This window comes from Pongo pygmaeus, chromosome 22 (genome assembly GCF_028885625.2).
Source record: "Pongo pygmaeus isolate AG05252 chromosome 22, NHGRI_mPonPyg2-v2.0_pri, whole genome shotgun sequence".
Taxonomy (NCBI): domain Eukaryota; kingdom Metazoa; phylum Chordata; class Mammalia; order Primates; family Hominidae; genus Pongo; species Pongo pygmaeus.
This window is the reverse complement of record NC_072395.2, coordinates 8,069,145-8,085,813: the sequence shown is the minus strand read 5'-3', so window position 1 is coordinate 8,085,813 and position 16,669 is coordinate 8,069,145.

Sequence of the window (16,669 nt, the reverse complement as noted above, 5' to 3'; positions counted from 1 at the left end):
ATACAACGTTGAATGGGACGTGGAATGGAACATGGAATGCGACGTGGAATGGAAAGTGGAATGGAATGTGGAAAGGAATGGAATGGAATGTGGAATGGAATGGAATGGAAAGTGAAATGGAATAGACTGGAGTGGAATATAAAATGGAATGGAATGGAATGGAATGGAATGGAAAGTGGAATGCAATGGAATGAAAGGTGGAATGGAATGGAACGGACTAAAACGAAATGTGGAATGGAATGGAATGGAATGGAAATTGAAATATAATTTGGAATGGAATGTGGAATGGAATGTGGAACGGAATGTGGAACGGAATGATTTGGAACGTGGAATGGAATGTGGAAAGGAATGCAATGGATTGAGAACGGAATGTGGAATGGAATGGAATGGAATGTGAATAGGAATGTTGAATGGAATGTGGAATGGAACATGGAATGGAAAGTGGAATGGAACGGAATGAAATGAGGGATTGAATGTGGAATGGAATGTGGAAAGGAACGTGGAAAGGAATGTGGAATGGAATGTGGTTTGGAATGGAATGGAATGGAATGGCATATGGAATAAAATGGAATGGAATGTTAAATGGAATGGCATGGAATTTGGAATGGAATGTGGACTGGAATGTGAAACGGAATGCAATGGAAAGTGGAATGGAATGGAATGGAAAGTGGAATGGAACGTAGAATGGAATGGAATGGAAAGTGGAATGAAATGTGGTATCGAAAGTAGTGGAGTGGAATGTGGAAGGGAATGTGGAATGGAATGGAATGGAATGTGGAATGAAATGCAATGGAATATGGAATTGTGTTGAGTGGAATGTGGAATGGAATGTGGAATGGAATGGAAAGGAACGTGGAATGGAATGGAAAGCAATGTGGAATGCAATGGAATGGAATGTGGTATGGAATGGATTGGAATGTGGAATGGAATTTAATGGAATGCGGAATTGAATGTGGAATAGAATGTGGAATGGAATGGAATGGAGTGGAATGTGGAATGGAATGTGGAATTCATGGAATGGAATTTGAAATTGAATGGAATGGAATGTGGAATGAATGAGCAATGGAATGGAATAGAATGTGGAACGGAATGTGGAAAGGAAAGGAATGGAATGTGGAATGGAATGAAACAGAATGTGGAATGGAATCTACAATGGTATGTGGAATGGATTGTGGAATGGAATGGAATGGAATGTGATGGAATGTGGAAAGGAATGGTGAATGGAATGGAATAAAATGTGGAATAGAATGTGGAATAGAATGGAATGGAATGTGGAATGGAAGGGAATTCAATGCGGAATGGAATGTAATGGAAATTGGAATGGAATGTGGAATGGAATGGAAAGGAATGTGAAATGGAAAGCAATGGAATGTGGAATCGAATGTGGAATGGAATGTGCCATGCATTGTGGATTGGAACCTGGAATGGAATTTGCAGTAGAATGTGGAATGGAATGTGGAATAGAATGGAATAGAACGTGGAATGGAAAGTGGAATGGAACATGGAATGGATCGTGGAATGGAACATGGAAAGGAAAATAGAAAGGAATGTGGAATGGAAAGTGAAATGGAATGGAATGGAATGTGGAATGGAAAGTGGAATGCAACGTGGAATGGATCAAGGAATGGAAAGTGGAATGGAATGTGCCCTGGAATGTGGAATGAAAATTGGAATGCAAAGGAATGTAAAGTGAAATGGATCGTGGAATAGAACATGGAAAGGAATGTGGAATGGAACGTGGAATGGAATGTGAAATGGAATGTGGAAGGCAATGTGGAATGGAATGGAATGTGGAATGGAACGTGCAATGATTCCTGTAATTGAACGTGGAATGGATCATCGAATGGAACTGGAGTGGAAATTGATATGGATTCTGGAAAGGAATGTGGAATGGAACGTGAAATTAAATGGATTGGAATGTTGAATGGAACGTGGAATGGAATGGAATGGAATGAGAAATGGAATGTGGAATGGAATATGGAATTGAATGGAATGGAATGTGGAATGGAATGGAATGGAATGTGGAATGTAATGGAATGGAAAGTGGAATGAAATGGAATGTGGAATGGAAAGGCATGGAACGTGGAATGGGACGTGGAATGGCACGTGGAATACAACATGGAACAGAATATGGAATGGAGCGTCGAATGGAATGGAATGGTAAGTGAAGTGGAATGAAAAGGAATGATGAATGGAAAGTAATGGAACGTGGAATGGAACGTGGAATGGAAAGTGAAATTGAATGGAATGAAACGTGGAATGAAATGTGGAATGGAATGGAAGGGAACGTGGAATTGAATGGAATACAACGTGAAATGGAAAGTGAAATGGAATGGAATGGAACGTATAATTTAATGGAATGGAACGTGGAATGCAACATGGAATGGAATTGAATGGAACTTGGAATGCAACAGAATGTAGAATGCAAAGTAATGGAATGGAATTGGGAATGGTATGGAATGGAATTGAATGGGATGTAGAAAGGAATGGAATGGAATGTGGAATGGAATAGAACGTGTAATGGAATGAAGAGGAATGGAATGCGGAATGGAATGGAATGGAATGTGGAAAGGAATGGAATAGAATTGATTGGAATGTGGAACGGAATGCAGTCAAATGTGGAATTGAATAGAATGTGGAATGGAATGCAATGGAATGGATTGTGTAATGAAATACAATGTGGAAAGGAATGAACTGGAATGGAAAGTTTAACGGAAAAGAATGGAATGGAATGCGGAATGGAATGGAACGGAACTGAACAGAATGTGGAATGGAATGGAGGGGAAAGTTGAATGGAATAGAATGGGGAATGGAAAGAAATGGAATGGAATGTGGAACGGAATTGAATGGAATGTGGAATGGAAAGAAATGGAATATGGAATGGAGTGGAAAGGAAAGGAATCTGGAATGGAATGTGCAATGGAATGGGATGGAATGGAAAGGAAAGTGGAAAGGAATGGAATCTAATCTGGACAGGACTGTGGAACGGAATGTGGACAGCAGTGTGTAAAGGAATGGAATGGAATGTGGAATGGAACTGAAAGGAATGTGGAATGGAAATTGGAATGGAATGGATTGGCATGTGAAATGTCATGTGAAATGGAAAGTGGAATGGAACGCGGAATGGAACACGGAATGTAACGTGGAATGGATTAGAATGGAACGTGAAATGCAATGGAAACGAATGTGGAATGGAATGGAATGTCCAATGGAATGTGGAATGGAATGGAATTGAAGGCGGAATGGAATGAGGAATGGAATGGAAAGGAATGTGAAATGGAAAGAAACGGAATGTGGAATGGAATGGAATGGAATTGAAGGTGAAAAGGAACGGAATGAAATGTGGAATGGAATGTGCAAAGGAATGGAATGGAGTGGAATGTGGATTGGAATGTGGAATGGAATGGAATGGAATGTGGAATGGAATGGGTTGCAATGTGGAATGGAATGTGGAATGGAATGGAATGGAATGGAAATTGGAATGGAATGGATTGGAATGAGTAATGGAATGGGAATGGAATGGAATGCAATGTGGAATGGAATGGAGTATTTAAATGGAATGGAATGGAATGTGGAATGGAATGTGTACTGAAATGGAACACTTTGTGGAATGGAATGTGGTATGGAATGAGGAAAGGAATGGAATTGAATGTGGAATGGAATGGAATGTGGAATGGAATGCAATGGAATGTGGAATGGAATGGAATGTGGAATGGAATGGAGTATTTAAATGGAATGGAATGGAATGTGGAATGGAATGTGTACTGGAATGGAACACTTTGTGGAATGGAATGTGGTATGGAATGAGGAATGGAAAGGAATTGAATGTGGAATGGAATGGAATGTGGAATGGAATGGAAAGTTTAAATGGAATGGAATGGAATGTGGAAATGGAATGTGTACTGGAATGGAACACTATGTGGAATGGAAAGTTTAAATGGAATGGAATGGAATGTGGAAATGGAATGTGTACTGGAATGGAACACTATGTGGAATGGAATGTGGAATGTGGAATGGAATGGAATGGAATGTGGAATGGAATGTAATGGAATGTGGAATGGAATGTGGAATGGAAAGGAATGGATTACGGAATTGAATATGGAATGGAAAGTGGAATGGAAAGTGGAATGGAAAGTGGAATGTAAAGTGGAATGGAATGTGGAATGGAATGTAACGGTATGTGGAATGGAACGTGGAATGGAATGGAATGGAACCCTTAATGAAATGTGGAATGGAATGGAATGGGCTGTGTAATGGAATGGAATGGAATGGAATGTGCAATGGAAAGGAATGAAGTGCGGAATGGAACATGGAATAGAACGTGGAATGCAACGTGGAATGGAGCGTGGAATGGAAAGTGAAATGGAACAGAATTAAATGTGGAATTGAATGGTATGGAATGTGCAATGGAATGGAATGGATTGGAATGTGGAATGGAATGGAATGGAATGTGGAATGGAATGGAATGGAATGTCGAATGGAATGGAATGGATTGGAATGTGGAATGGAATGGAATGGAATGTGGAATGGAAAGGAATGGAATGTCGAATGGAATGGAACGTAGTGGAATTTGGAATGGAATTGAATGGAATGCAAAATATAATGGAATGGAATGTGGAATGGAATGGAATTGAATGGAAAGTGGAATAGAAAGGAATGGAATGGAGTGTGGAATGGAATGGAATGGAATGCAATGTGGAATGGAATGGAATGGAATGTGGAAGGGAATGGAATGGAATGTGGAATGGAACTTGGAATGGAATGGAATGGAACATGTAATGGAATGGAATGGAAGATGGAATGGAATGGAACATGTAATGGAATGGAATGGAAGATGAAATGGAATGGAAGTTGGAATGTAATGGAACGGAACGTGGAATGGAATGGAATGGAATTTAATGTGGAATGTAATGGAATGGAAAGTGAAATTCAATGGAATGGAATGTGGAATGAAATGGAATGGAATATTGATCTAATTTAATGGAATATGGAATTAATTGGAATGGAATGTGGAATGGAATGTGGAATGGAATGAAATGGAATGTGTAATGGAATGTCTAACGCTTGGAATGGAATGTGGAATGGAATGTGGAGTGCAATGTAATGGAAAGTGGAATGGAATGTGGAATTACATGGAATGGAATGCGTAATGAAACGTGAAATTGAATGGAATTGAATGCAGAATGGAATGTGGAATGGAATGGTATGGAATGTGGAATGGTATGGAATGGAAAGTGGAATGGAATGTGGAATGGAATGGAATGGAATGTGGAATGGAAGGGAATGGAATGTGGAATGGAATGGAATGCAATGAGGAATGGAATGGAATGAGGAATGGAATCGAATGGAATGGAATGTGAAATGGAATGGAATGGAATGGAATGCAATGTGGAGTGGAATAGATTGGAATAGAATGGAATGTGGAATGGAATGGTATGCAGTGTGGAATGGAATGGAAAGGAATGTGGAAACTAATGTGGAATGGAATGGAATGGAATGTGGAAACGAACGTAATGAAATTTGGAAAGTAATGTGTAATGGAATGGAATGGAATGTGGAATGGAATGGAATGGAATGTGGAATGGAATGGAATGGAATGTGGAATGGAATGGAATGTGCAATGGAAGGTAATGGAATGTGGTGAAGAATGGATTGCAACGCGGAATGGAATGTAATGTCGAAGGGAATATAATTTAATGGAATATCAATAGAAATGGAATGTAATGTGGAATGGAATGTGTAATGCAATGGAATGAAATTTGGAATGGAATGGAATGGAATGTGAAATGGAATGGAATGGAATATGGAATAGAATGGAATGGAATGGAATGTGGCATGCAATGGAAAGAATTGGAATGAAATGTGGAACGGAATGGAATGAAATGTGGAATGGAATGGAATGGAAGGAGGAGTGGAATGGTATGGAATTTGGAATGGAATGGAGTGGAATGGGGAATGGAATGTGGAATTAAATGGAATGGAATGCAATGAATTGTGGATTGCAATTTGGAATGGAACGTGGAATTCAATGGAATGGACTGTGAAAAGGAGTGGAATGGAATTGAATTTGAAAAGGAATGTAATGAAATGTGGAATGGAATGTGGAATGGAATATGGAATGGAATGAAATGTAATTGAATGGATTGTGGAATGGAGTAGAATGGAATGTGGAATGCAATGGAATGGAATGGAATGTGAAATGGAAAGGAATGGAATTTGAAATGGAATGCGAAGGAATGTGGGATGGAATGGAATGGAACGTGGAATTGAATGTGGAATGGAATGGAATGGAACGCGGAATGGTATATGAAATGGAATGGAATGAAATGTGGAATGGAACGTGGAATGGAACGTATAATTGAAGGAGGAATGAAACGCAGATTGGAATTTGGATTGGAATGTGGAACGGAATAGAATGGAACATGGAATGGAATGTGGGATGGAATGGAATGGAATGTGTAATGGAACGTGGAATGGAATGGAATGGAACGTGGAGTGGAACGTGGAATGGAACGTGGAATGGAACTTGGAAAAGAATGTGGAAAGGAATGTGGAATGGAATGTAGAATGGAATGGAATGGAATGTGGAAGGGAATGGAATTGAATCTGGAATGCAAAGGAATGTAAAGTGGAAAGAATGTGGAATGGAATGGAATGGAATGTGGAATGGAATGGAACGGAATGGAATGTGGAATGGAATGGAATAAAATGTGGAATGGAATGTGAAATGGAATGGAATGGAATGTGGAATGGAATGTGGAATCGAATGGAGTGCATTGGAATGCAGACTGGAAATGAATGGCATGGAATGTACTGTGGAATGTACATTCCACATTGCATTCCTTTCCATGTCATTCCATTCCACATTGCATTCCATTCCATTCCATTCTACATTCCATTCAAATTTCCATCCTTTTTCATTCCACATTCTATTCCATTCCATTCCACGTTCCATTCCGCATACCATTCCACATTCCATTCCATTCCATTCCACATTCCATTCCATTCCATTCCACATTCCATTCCATACTATTCCACATTCCATACAATTCCGTTCCACATTCCATTCTGCATTCCATTCCATTCCATTTCCCGTTTCATTACACATTCCATTCCATCTCATTCCACATTCCATTCCACTTTCCATTACATTGCACTCCACATTCCATTCCACCTTCCATTCCAGATTCTATTCCACATTCCATTCCAAGCATTAGATATTCCATTACACATTCCATTTCATTCCGTTCCACATTCCATTACACATTCATTCCAATTAATTCCACATTCCATTAAATTAGATCAATATTCCATTCCATTTCATTCCACATTCCACTACATTCCACTCCATTCCATTCCACATTCCATGCCATTGCATTCCACATTCTATTCCATTGAATTTCACATTCCATTCTTTTACATTCCACATTCAATTCCATTCCATTCCATTGCAAGTTCCATTCCACATTCCATTCCATTCCATTACACATCCCAATCCATTCCATTCCACATTCCATTCAACTTTCCATTACATTCCATTACACATCCCATTCCATTTCATTCCACTTTCAATTCCACATACCATTCCACATTCCATTCCATTCCGTTCCACATTCCATTGCACATTCCATTCCATTTCATTCCACATTCCATTCTGCAATCCATTCCATTCCATTCTACATTCCATTAAAAATTACATTCCATCCCATTCCACATTCAATTCCATCCCATTCCACGTTCCATTCCAGTTTCCATTACATTGCATTCCACTTTCCATTACCATTCCATGCCATTCCATTCCACATTCCATTCCAAGCATTCCGCATTCCATTCTACATACCATTCCATTCCATTCCACATTCCATTCCACATTCCGTTGCATTCCATTCCGCATTCCTTTTCATTGCATTCCACATTCCATTCCTGTCCATTCCATATTCAATTCCAAATTCCATTTCTTTCCAGTCCACATTCTATTCCATATTCCATTCCATTTCATTCCACGTTCCATTCCACATTCCATTCCATTCCATTCCACATTCCTTTCCATTCCATTCCACATTCCATTCAATTCCATTCACATTCCATTCCACATTCCATTCCACAGTCATTTACATTCCATTGCACATTCCATTCCAAATTCCATTACATTCCTTTCCACATTACATTCCATTGCAGTTCACATTCCATTCCATTCCATTCCACATTCCATTCCATTCCATTCCACATTCCGTACCATTCCGTATTTCACTCCATTCCATTCCATTCCACATTCAATTCCAATCCACATCCCGATACACATTCCATTCTATTCCATTCCACATTTCATTCCGTTCCACATTCCTTTCCATTCAATTCCACATTCTATTCCATTCCATTTCTAAATTCATTCCATTCCATTCCATTCTATTCCATTCCATTCCGTTCCACGTTTCATTCTACTTTCCATTCCTTTCCATTCCGCATTCCATTGCACGTTCCATTTCACGTTCCAATCCACGTTATATTGCATGTTCCATTCCATGGTCCATTCCATTCCATTCAACATTCCATTCCATTCCATTCCACGTTCCATTCCATTCCATTCCATTCCACATTAGATTCCAAATTCCTTTCCATTCCATTCCACATTCCATTCCATTGCATTCCGCATTGCATGTCAGTCCATTCCACATTCCATTCCACTTTCCATTCCATTCCATTCTATTCCATATTCCATTCCATTTCATTCCTCTTTCAATTCCATCACATTGCACGTTCCTTTCCATTCCATTCCATGTTCCGTTCCATTCCATTCCAATTTCCATTCCATTCCGTTTCACGTTCCATTCCATTCCATTCCACATTCCATTCCATTCCATTCCACGTTCCATTCCACATTCCATTCCATTCCATTCAGTTCCTTTCCATATTCAATTACGTTGCATTCTATTCCACTTTACATTCCATTGCCTTGCAACCCACATTCTATTCCGTTCCTTTCCATTCCACGTTTCACTCTACATTCCATTCCACATTCCACATTCCATTCCATTACACATTCCACATTCCATTCCATTCCACATTCCACATTCCATTCCATTCCATTGCATTCCACATTCCATTCCATTCCATTCCATTCCACATTCCATTCCCCTTTCCCTTCCTCATTCCTTTCCACGTTTCATTCCACATTCCACTCCATGTTCCACTCAATTCCATTCTATGTTCCATTCCTCATACCTTTTCAGTTTTCAATCTATTACATTCCACATTCCATTGCACATTCCATTCCGCATTCCATTCCCTTCCATTTAACATTCCAGTCCGTTGCATTCCACATTCCATTCCAGATTCCATTCCTTTCCATTCCACATTCCATTACACCTTCAATTCTATTACATTCCACATTCCATTCCATTCTATTCCATTACATTCCTCATTCCATTTCAATTTCCATTCCATTCTATTCCATGTTCCATTCCATTCCATTCCATTCCATGTTCCATTCCATTCCATTCCATTCCACATTCCATTACACATTCCATTCCACGTTCCATTCCACATTCCATTCCACGTTCCACTCCGCATTTAATTGCGTTTCATTCTACATTTCTTTCCATTCCATTCCACATTCCATTCCACATTCGATTCCACATTCCATTCTATTTCATTCCATATTCCTTTCCATTCCATTCCAAATTCCATTGCATTTCATTTCACATTCCATTCCATTGCATTCAACATTCCATTCCAATCAATTCCAATCCATTCCTTTCCATTCCACATTCCATTCCATAGCATTTCACAGTCCTTTCCACATTCCCTTCCATTACATTTGACATTCCATTCATTTCCATTCTGTTCCATTCCACATTCCATTCCATTCCATTTCATTCCACACTCGATTCCATTCCATTCCATTCCTTTCCACATTCCATTCATTTCGATTCCTTTCCTCATTGCATTCCAATCCATTTTATTCCGCATTCCATTCCATTCAATTCCTCATTCTATTTCACATTCCATTCCATTACATTCCACGTTCCATTCTGCATTCAATTCCATTCCATTACACATTGCATTCCATTCCATTCCATTCCAGTCCTCATTCAATTCCGTTCCTCTCCATTACACATTCGAATCCATTGCATTGCACATTCCATTCCACATTCCATTAAATTACATTCCTTGTTCCATTTCACATTCCATTCCATTCCATTCCGCGTTCCATTCCACATGCCATTCCACTTTCCATTCCACATTCCACTCCATTAGATTCCACATTCCATTCCATTCCATTCAAATTTCCATTTCACATTACATTCCACTCCATTCAACGATCCATTCCATTCCACTTTACATTCCATTCCATTTCACTTACCATTCCATTCCACTTTCCATTCCATTCCATGTTCCATTCAATTCCATTCCACGTTCCATTCCTCCTTCCATTCCACATTCCCTTCCATTCCATTCCACAATCCATTCCACATTCCATTCCACATTCCATTCCACATTCCATTCCATTCCACATTCCATTCCACATTCCATTCCACATTCCTTTCCATTCCATTCTACATTCCATATCATTCCATTCCACTTTCCATTTCTTTTTCCATTTCACTCCATTCCACGTTCCATTCCATTCCACGTTCCATTCCATACAACTCCACGTTCCATTCCATTCCGTTCCACTTTCCAGTCCTCTACAATACACTTTCAATTTCACTTTCCATTCCATGTTGCATTCCACGTTCCATTCCATTCCATTCCACGTTCCATTTGTTATTGCTTTCCACGTTTCATTCTATTGCATTCCACATTCCATTCCACATTGCATTCCATTCCATTCCACTTTCCATTCCGTTCAATTCCTCATTCCATTCCACATTCCATTCCATTCCATTCCACATTCCATTACAGGTTCCATTCCAGTCCTCTTTCCTTTCCATTGCATTCCACGTTCCATTCCAATCCTTTCCATTTTCCATTCTATTCCATTCCACCTTCCATTCCATTCCACGTTCCATTCCATTCCTTTCCACTTTCCATTCCACGTTCCAAGCCATGTTCCATTCCATGTTCCATTTCACGTTCCATTCCACTTTCCATTCCATGTTCCACTCCACGTTCCATTCCACGTTCCATTCCACGTTCCATTCCATTCCATTCGAAGTTCCATTCCTTATTCAATTCACATTCCATTCCGTCATATGACACATTCTATTCCACATTCCATTCCACGTTCCATTCCACATTCCATTCCATTCCGTTCCACATTCTATTCCATGTTCCGTTCCTTTCCATTCCACAATCCACTCTGCCTTCCATTCTAGTAAAATCCACATTCCATTCCATTCCATTCCATTCCATTCCTCATTCGATTTCACATTACATTCCATTGCATTTCACGTTCGATTCCATTATATTCCACATTCCATTTCATTCTTATCGATTGCATTCCTCATTCCATTTCACATTCCATTCCATTCCATTCCACGTTCCATTCCATTCCATTCAACGTTCCATTCTTCTTTCCATTCCATTCAATTCCATTCCACATTCCATTCCATATTACATTGCAATCAATGCCACATTCTATTCCATTCCATTCCATTCCCTTCCATTCCACATTCCATTCCATTGCTTTCCACATTCCAATGCTTTCCATTCCCTTCCATTCCACATTCCTTTCCTTTCCATTTCACATTCTATTCCATTCCATTGCTTTCCAAATTCGATTCCATTCCATTCCACATTCAATTCCATACCAAATTCCATTCCTTTCCATTCCACATTACATTCCGTTCCATTCCACTGCATTCCACATTCCATTCCATTCCACTTTCCATTACATTCCATTCCACTTTCCACTCCATTCCATTCCACTTTCCATTCCATTCACCTTCCATTCGTTTCCATTTCATTCACATTCCATTCCTTTAGATTCCAGATTCAATCCCTTTCCATTCCGCATTAAATTCCACTCCATTCCATTCCACTTTCCATTCCATTCACCTTCCATTCGTTTCCATTTCATTCACATTCCATTCCTTTAGATTCCAGATTCAATCCCTTTCCATTCCGCATTAAATTCCACTCCATTCCTTTCAACTTCCATTCCTTTCCATTTCATTCGCATTCCATTCCTTTCCATTCCACATTCAATTCAATTCCATTCCACATTAAATTCCATTCCATTCCACATTCCATTCCATTCCATTCCACATTCCATTCCATTCCATTCCACATTCCATTGCATTCCATTTATTTCCATTCCACATTGCATTCCATGCCATTCCTTTCCATTCCATTTCACTTTCCTTTTACTTGCAATCCATTCCAGACTCCATTCCATTCCATTTCACATTCCTTTCCATTACGTTGCATTCCACAGTGCATTCCATTCCATTCCATTCGATTCCACGTTCCATTCTGTATTCCAGTCAATTCCAAATTCCATTCCACTTTCCATTCCATTCCATTCCACATTGCATTGCATTCAATTCCACATTCCATTGCATTCCATTCCACAATCCCTTCCATTCCATTACACATTCCATTCCATAGCATTCCATTCTACTTTCCATTCCAAATTCCATTCCACATTCAATTATATTCCATTCCATTCCACATTCCCTTCCATTCCATTCCATTCCACGTTCCATTCCACTTTCCATTCCAAATTCCATTCTGTTCCATTCCGTTGCATTCCATGTTCCATTCCACATTCCTTTCCACATTCCATTCCATTCCATTCGACATCCCATTCCAATCCATTACACGTTCCATTCCATTCCACATTTTATTTCACATTCCATTCCATTCCATTCGACGTTCCATTCCACATTCAATTGAATTCCATTCCACACTCCATTCCATACCATTCCACATTCCCTTCTATTTCCATTTCTCGTTCCATTCCATTCCATTCCACATTCCATTGCATTCCATTCCACATTCCATTCCATTTAATTCCATTCTATTCCACTTTCCACTACACATTGTTTGCATTCCGTTACACATTCCATTCCATTCCATTCCAATTTGCATTCCATTCCATTCCACTTTCCATTTCATTCCACTTTGCATTCCATTCCATACTCCATTCCATTTCATTCCATTCCACATGCCATTCCCATTCATTCAACATTGCATACCACATTCCATTTAATTCCATCCCACTTTCCGTTCCACATTCCATGGCACATTCCATTGTCTTATGTTCCATTCCACTCCACGTTCCATTCCACATTTCCTTCCCCATTCAATTCCATTCCGTTCCGCGTTCCATTCCATTTCATTCCATTCCATTGCATTCCAAATTCCATTCCATTTCATTCAATTCCAGATTCCTTTCCATTTCATTCCACTTTCCATTCCATTCCGTTCCACATTCCGTTTCACATTTCATTCCTTTCCATTCCACATTCAATTTCACATTCCATAGAATTCCATTCCATTCTATTCCGTTGCATTCCATTTTCCATTCCCTTCCATTCCGTTAAACATTCCATTCCATTCCACTGCACATTCCATTCCATTCCATTCCACATTCCATTCCACATTCCATTCCATTCCATTCCACGATCCATTCCGTATTCCATTGCATTCGATTCCACATTCCATTCCAATTCATACCACATTCCATTCCACATTCCTTTCCATTCCATTCCACGTTCCATTCCACATTCCATTCCACATTCCATTCCTTTCCACTCCATTCAATTCCATTAAACGTTCCATTCCACATTCCGTTCCACATTCCATTCCACATTCCATTCCATTTATCTCCATTCCATTCCATTCCACTTTCCATTCCACATTCCATTCCACATTTTGTTCCATTACATTCCATTACAATACGTTCCATTGCACATTCTACTCCATTCCACATTCCATTCCATTAATTTCCACATTCCATTCCATTCCTTTCCACATTCCATTCCATTGCATTCCATTCTATTCCATTCTGTTGCACCTTGAATTCCAGTTTCCGTTCCACATTCCATTCCACATTCCTTTCCATCCCATTCCATTCCACATTCCATTCCACATTCCAACCCATTCAATTCCAAATTACTTTCCATTCCATTCCACACTCCATTCCACATTCCATTCCACTACTTTCCAAATTCCATTCCACGTTCCACTTCATACCATTCCACAGTCCTTTCCTTTCCATTCCACTTTCCATTCCACATTCAATTCCATTCCACATTCCATTCCATATTCCATTCCATTACATTGCATACCACATTCTATTCCATTCCATTCCAAATTCCACTCCATTCAATTACACATTCCATTCCACATAACTTCCATTCTATTCCACGTTGCATTACACATTCCTTTCCTCATTCCATTCCATTCCATTCCATTTCACCTTCAATTACATTCCATTCTTTTTCAATCCATTTTCTATTGCATTCCATTCCACATTCCATTGCATTGCATTCCACATTGCATTCCATTCCATTCCTCATTCCATTCCATTCCATTCCACCTTCCATTCCACTTTCCATTGCACATTCCATTCCATTCCATTCCACATTCTATTCCACATTCCTTTCCGTTCCATTCCACATTACATTCCACTTTCCATTCCATTCAAAATTCCACTCCACTTCATTCCATTGCATTCCACGTTGCATTCCATTCCATTCCATGCCACATTCATTTCTCTTCTACATTCTAATTCACATCCCATTCCATTCCATTCCACGTTCCATTCCACATTCAATTCCGTTTCTTTCCACATTAAGTTTCATACCATTCCACATTAAATTCTGTTTCCATTTCACTTTCCATTCAACTCCATTCCACATTATATTGCATTCCACTCTACATTCCATTGCATTCCATTGCGCATTGCATTCCATTCTGTTCCACATTTCATTCCATTGCATTGCATTGCATTACATTTTCCTTTCCATTCGATTCCACATGCCATTCCCATCCTTTCCACATTGCATTTCACATTCCATTCCATTCCATTGCACTTCGCATTCCAGGTTCCATTGCAAATTCCCTTCCATTCCACGTTGCAGTCCACATTCCATTTCCCATTCCATTCCCTTCCATTCCACATTCCATTCCATTCCATTCCATTCCATGGCATTTCTCATTACAGTACGTTCCAATCAATTTCACATATCATTACATTCTAATCCACATTCCATTTCACATTCCATTACATTCCATTCAACGTTCCATTCCACATTGCATTCCATTCTATTCCATTCCACATTCCATTCCATTTCATACCGCTTTCCATTCCATTCCTTTCGATATTCCATTCCTCCTTCCATTCCATTCCATTCCACGTTCCATTCCACTTTCCTTTCCATTCCATTCCACATTCTGTTCCAATCCGTTCCACTTTCCATTCCACATTCAATTCCATTACATTCCTCTTTGCATTCCACAATGCATTCCACATTCCATTCCATTCCATTCCACCTTCCATTCCACATTCCTTTGCACATTCCATTCCATTCCACATTCCATTCCATTCCACGTACCGTTTCACATTCCTACCCACATTCCATTCCGTTCCATTCCATTCCATTCCAAGTTCCATTCCACATTCCATTCAACATTCCATTCCATTCCATTCCACATTCGATTCCATTCAATTCCACATTCCACTTCATTCCACATTCCATTCCATATTGCATTCCATTCCATTCCACATTTCATTCTACATTCCATTCCATTCCATTCCGCATTCCATTCCATTCTATTCAACATTCCATTCCATTCCGTTTCATTCCACATTCCATTCCATTTCATAGGGCATTCCATTCCATTCCAGCATTCCATTCCACTTACCATTCCATTCCATTCCACATTCCATGCCATTCCATTCCACAATCCATTCCATTATGTTCCATTCCATTCCGATCCATTTGGCATTCCATCCCATTCCATTCCACTTTCCACTCCATTCCACTTCACATTGCATTCCATTGCATTCCATTCCACAATCCACACCACATTCCATTCAATTCCACGTTCGATTACACATTCCTTTCCACATTCCACTCCATTCCCCATTCCAATCGATTCCTCCTTCTATTCCACATTGCATTCCATTCCATTCCACATTCCATTCTATATTCCATTCCATTCTATTCCTTTCCACATTCCATTCCATTCCACATTCCATTCAAAGTTCCATTTCCTATTCCATTCCACTTCATTCCATTACACTTTTCCGTTACGTTTCATTCCACGTTCCATTCCACATTCCATTCCACGTTCCATTCCACATTGCATTCCTTTCCAGTCTACCTTCCATTCCTTCTCACTTCCCAATCCATTGCACTTTCCATTCCATTACATTCCATATAGCATTCCACTTTCAATTCCACAACCTAATGAACATTCCATCCCATTCCACTTTCTATTCCACATTCCGTCCCACAATCCATTCCATTCCACATAACATTCCACCTTCCATTCCACATTCCATTCTAACACTTTCCGCTTTGCATTCCACATTGCATTGCATTCCATTTCATTATACATTCCATTCAACATTCCATTCTACTCCACATTCCATTCCACATTCCATTCCACATTGCATTCCTTTCCAGTCTACCTTCCATTCCTTCTCACTTCCCAATCCATTGCACTTTCCATTCCATTACATTCCATATAGCATTCCACTTTCAATTCCACA